Below are 6,000 nucleotides of genomic sequence, written 5' to 3'. Positions count from 1 at the left end.
CAGGTGAAGGTTAGAGCAGAGGATATTTCGAAGACGGCATTTCGAACCCGATATGGGCATTATGAGTTCTTGGTGATGCCATTTGGGTTGACGAACGCACCAGTAGTATTCATGGATTTGATGAATCGGGTGTTCCATCAATGCTTAGATCAGTTTGTGGTTGTGTTCATCGATGATATACTGGTCTATGCGAGAAGTTTTGAGGAGCACGAGTATCATTTGAAACTGGTCTTGTAGGTATTAAGGGAAAGAAAATTGTATGCAAAATTCAAGAAATGTGAGTTCTGGTTAAGGCAGGTTACTTTTCTCGGCCATGTGATCTCTGAAGCGGGAGTATCAGTTGATCCGAGTAAAATAGAAGCAGTACTGAATTGGGAAAGGCCGGAAAATGTTCAAAAAGTCAGGAGTTTTCTGAGATTGGCACGCTATTATCGACGCTTCGTGGATGGCTTCTCAAGGTTGTCTGGTCCGTTAACATGACTTACGAGGAAAAATGTGAAGTTTGAATGGACCGACATCTGTGAGCAGAGTTTTCAAGAGTTAAAGCAGCGGTTAGTTTCAGCTCTAATATTAGCTATTCCATCAGGGGAAGACAGGTTTGTACAGTGATGCCTCTTTAAAGGGTCTTGGATGCGTGTTGATGCAGCACGACAGGGTTATTGCATATGCGTCTAGACAGCTTAAGGAGTATGATAGGAATTATCCTGTCTATGATTTAAAACTTGCTGCGGTGGTGTATGCTCTCAAGATCTGGAGGCATTACCTATATAGTGGAAAGTGCGAGATTTTCACGGATCACAAGAGCCTGAAATATTTCTTCACCCATAAAGAGTTGAATATGAGGCAAAGAAGGTGGCTAGAGCTTATTAAAGACTATGATTGCACCATTAATTACCACCCAGGAAAAGCGAATGTAGTGACAGATGCTCTGAGCAGGAAATCACGGGGACCCGTACTGGCAGCTATGGAGATTCAGCACTCAATTCTGATGGATTTGAAGAGGCTTAGCATAGAATTGATAAAAGAGTGTCCTTAGGCAGCTATTTCCAGTCTAGGGGTTCAGCCTACGCTATATGATAAGATTAAAGTAGCTCAGGGTGATGATGCGGAGTTGGTAGAGGTGATGGCTAGAGTGCGGGATGGTCAGGGAGAGTAGTTCAGCATATTAGATGACGGAGCCTTGCAATTCCATACTAGGCTATGTGTTCCTACAAATACTGAGATTAGGAGAACTATATTGGAGGAGGCTCATAGATCCCTATGCACGGTTCATCCCGGTAGTACTAAAATGTACAGGGATCTGCAAGAGTATTTATGGTGGAGTGGAATGAAGAGGGAGATAGCCGAGTTTGTTTAGAAATGCTTGACGTGTCAGCAGGTTAAAGCTGAGCACCAGAGACCGGCAGGACAGTTGCATCCATTGTTCATTCCAGAGTGGAAATGGGATTACGTTTCGATGGATTTTGTTACAGGGTTACCACCTGTACGTCAGGGGTTAAATGCAATTTGGGTGGTTTTTGATCTTCTAACGTAGATCGCTCATTTCATTCCTATTAAAGTTAGTTACTCCATGGATAGATTGGTAGAGATATATGTTCAAGAGATAATTCGTGTCCATGGTGTACCGATATCCATAGTTTTAGATTGAGATCCTCGATTCACTTCACGATTCTGGAAAAGTTTTTAGGAGGCTATGGGTACACAGCTAGCATTTAGCACTGCTTTCCACCCCCATACAGATGGTCAAACTGAGAGGACAATTCAGATCTTAGAAGATATGCTTCATGCATGCGTGCTAAATGTTGGGGGTAGCTGGACTCAGTTTCTACCACTAGTTGAATTTGTTTACAATAACAGCTATCAGTCTGGTATTGTTATGGCTTCGTACGAGGCATTGCATGGTAGGAGATGTCGTTCTCCTCTCTTCTGGGACGAGGTAGGCGGAAGGCGAGTTTTGGGTCCAGAGATACTACAACAGGCTTGTGACAAGGTCTGACTAATTAAAGAAAGAATCAACACCGTGCAGAATCGGCAGAAAAGCTACGCAGACACTCGCCACTGAGAGCTATAGTTTGATGTGGGAGATTGAGTATATTTGAAGATAATTCCTATGAAAGGAGTTATGAGGTTTGGAAAGAAGGGTCAGTTGAGCGCTAGGTATATAGACCCTTTTGAAATACTAGAGAGAATAGGGTCAGTTGCCTATAGACTAATTTTGCCGCCAGCTTTGGCTCGAATTCATGACGCATTTCATGTTGCTATGTTAAAGAAATATGTCCCAGACCCATCCCATAGAATCATCTATGCAGAGATAAAACTCAAGGATTCACTAGCTTATGAAGAAACGCCAGTACAGATTTTAGACAGAAAGACACAAGAACTGCGTACTAAAGAAATTCAACTAGTGAAGATTTTGTGGAGGAACCATGCTATGGAAAAAGCCTCATGGGAACTCGAGGATGAAATTAAAAAGAAATACCCACATTTGTTAAAGTAATCAAATAATGTAAATAGTTAGGTAATGTTTCTTTTGCAGGTACATGTACTATTTAGTTAGTAAGTAGTTTTTAATTTTATTTGTGTAATCTCCTAGAACATAGAATGTAACCACGTATTCCTCCGCTATAAGTGAGGGTAAGTAATAAAATAAGTAGACCATTTGCCTTTGTGAGATGATAGATGAAGATATAGATAGTAAATTTTGAGGACAAAATTTTATAAGGAGGGGAGAATGTAATAGCCCGAAAAATTTTACACAGGGCCTCATCGACGAAGCCATGTTTCGTCGACGAGAAAATACCAAGAGAGGGTTTAAGGTTGACTGAAACTCATCGACGAAGGTGTAGGTTCATCAACGAAATTTCTACAGGATTCATCGACGAGGTGACGTGTCTCGTCGACGAATCCGGCCCTATAAATAGTTGAAATCTTGATTTTTTGATGAAAAATAAGCGCAAACTCTCTCTCTCTCTCTCTCTCTCTCTCTCTCTCTCTCTCTCTCTCTCTCTCTCTCTCTCTCTCTTTTTCTCTGCAATGCACCTCTCACCTTCTCTCTTCGATCCTGGCCCCATTGCTCGTCGGATTGAAGAACTGAGGCCACCACGAAACTTTTGGGGAAGTTCTCTACAAAACTGCTGGAGCTGATTGTTGGTGGAAGCGGTTTGGAATTCATCCCAAATCCAGGGTAAGATATTTTATTCAGAATATGCTTTCCTTATAGTTATAAGAAATGTTGTAGGTAAGAAAATACTGATGTTTTGTTCTGGGGAATGTTGTTTTCAGGGTGTTTAGTGGAGAACCCTGCGGGTGTAGGGCTAGAGTTCAGTGAGAGGCTTTTCAGATTTAAGGTAAGGAAATATGCCATGCTAGAAGATTTGAATATGTTGATAGAAATTTTACAAACATGCATGTATACCGGTTATTATGTAAATTTTACAGAATATGTATTTTTAAAGTATGTGTGGCCTGAGTACATATTACCTGATATAGAGTTTTATGTAGTTTTCCAATATATTGAGTTATACAACATATATAGATATAGTCAGATATTACACAGATAGATATATATATGTATATTCATAGTTTTAGTCAGATGAATACTTAGATAAATGTATGTATAATTGTATACATATGTTTATTCAGAGCAGTATGAATAGTATTAACAGATTGTCATGTTTTTCCTAAATGCCATAACACTCAAAGTATACAGATAGTTTATACAGACAGTGTGACGCCCCGATTTTCGTACAATTTTTTTTTTAATAACAAATAAATAATCACGTCATAAATCCACAACATCCACAAATCGGCCACGTCAACAATCCTACTACCATTCATACAACCCGACCCGCATTGGGTACCGGGTAAAAAGTATTTTATTATATTCAACCTAACAGCGGAAGACAATATACACATATCAGTCAGAATACAATACCCAGAGTATCAACATACATACAAATATTCACACTACCTTCCCATACTAAAAATTACTATTCAACTCTAGGGGAATTACATCTCCCCTAGTCCAAAAACTCACCCTGTGTATCAGGGTCTCAGCTCTTTACTATCACGGAGCTCTATCACCCGGCCGGTCTCTGTGCCCTGAAAAATTTAGATAAATTGGGTGAGACACATCTCAGCAAGAAGGAATAAATTATTTACATTGTGTGGCCAAATGAGTACAATTATAATACACTTTACTTTTCAAATCACCATTTCATCTAAGAAAATACACTGATATTCACATACACATAATCATATAAATATACAACACAAGCTTTTATAAGCTTTAAAATCATTTATCAAATTCAATGATTTCCAACACATATTTACCCGCGAAGTTCCTGAGAATAGGGAAGATTACTTGCCCATAAAGGTAGCTTCCCTCTGCCCTAACATGTTATACAGCTGGGTATGGCCACATCTGATACCCATCAGGGCACTCACCTTACTCAGTAAGCCCTTAGGCGGAGAGTTTCACTTCACCTTAATTATTTATATTATTAACTTACACTGTTCCATTTCTCAATTTTATCATTCTTTATTTCTCAATTTCCATTCTGTCTTTCATTCCTCATTTTAGCCAATTTAATCATTCTTTCACTTTTCATTTCCACTTTACTTTCCGGCTTATGAGTATCCTCGGTATCAAATACCAACACCGCGTCTATAACTCATGGCCACCCTGAGGATCTTTCTATACACGCTATGCTTCCCCTCATGGTCAAGGTTGTGCGGGCCGAAGGTTGGATCTAACCGCGGTTGGCCGACCCGGTTAGATCAAATATCATATCACATATCGCGTCTGTAGTACGACTGGCCGGCCTAATACCCTGATCCGGACTCAGGGGACCCAACAACCCTACACAATGGCATAGTCGACTGTCACGCCACACGCTCCAAGAGTCCGTGTGGTTGCACTAACACCACTCGCAACGGTACCGTACTGAATATCATAACTATTCAACAGGGTTTACCACCACATACCCGCAATCATTATGCGGTATTGGCATTTCATCAATTATATTCCAGTATATCACAATTCAGTTCAATATAAATATTCTCATCATTTTCTGTGCACATTTCATCATCTCGTAATATCATATATCATATTTCATGTATTTTTCACATTTTCCCAAAATATTCATTTCTCATGTAAATAATTTTCACTCACAAATAAATACCACATTTTATTATTTTCCAATATCAATAATTCACAAAATCCCATTTTCCAGGCAAAACATTTCTACTCATATAATAATACCATATTACATTATTTTTCACTAATCACATAAGTAATTCTCATCTCAATATTTTCTTAGAAATTACTTATCGTTATATTTTTACTCCAAAATACCATAATTTAACATCACTCAAATGCCACACAGTTTATCTGATATTTATATCATAATAATTTTCAGACAAAATATCATATGCTCATTTTCATATATTTATTCAAATAATAATTTTAAAAACACTGCTATAATTTATTCCCCTTACCTGGCTTACTGAGAGTCTCGCTAGAATCCAAAATTTCATGCCCTTGGCGCCCGAAATTAACTCCTGCAATTTACATTTTCCCCAAATTAATTAATCTATTTCTCCAAAATAATACCCATTTAGCCTTCCTTAGGCCCCATATACCTCAAATTAATATTTAAACTATTATTTAAAACGCCCACTTAATTTTCTAAATTTTGTCTGCGGGTCCCAAAATTACACCTGCGACGCTCACCCGGGTCCTAAATTCCAAAAATCCTACTTCAACCCAAAATGCTCAATATTTTAGCATTTCTAAATTAATGCTAATTAATTAAAAATAAGCCTCTTAATAACCCCCGCACCCCAAATTTGGGGTTTTGGCCCGACACCCCCCCAAGAATTCCATCCCACTAGACTTGTAGAGAATCATCCCTAGATTCTCGTGGTGGTGTCCGTTCGTCAATTGAGTTTATATTTTGCAAGAAATTAAAGAAAAAAGGGAAAATGGCTTATCCCAGG

This window comes from Malania oleifera, chromosome 1 (genome assembly GCF_029873635.1).
Source record: "Malania oleifera isolate guangnan ecotype guangnan chromosome 1, ASM2987363v1, whole genome shotgun sequence".
NCBI classification, from domain to species: Eukaryota; Viridiplantae; Streptophyta; class Magnoliopsida; order Santalales; family Ximeniaceae; genus Malania; species Malania oleifera.
This window is presented reverse-complemented; position numbering follows the sequence as displayed.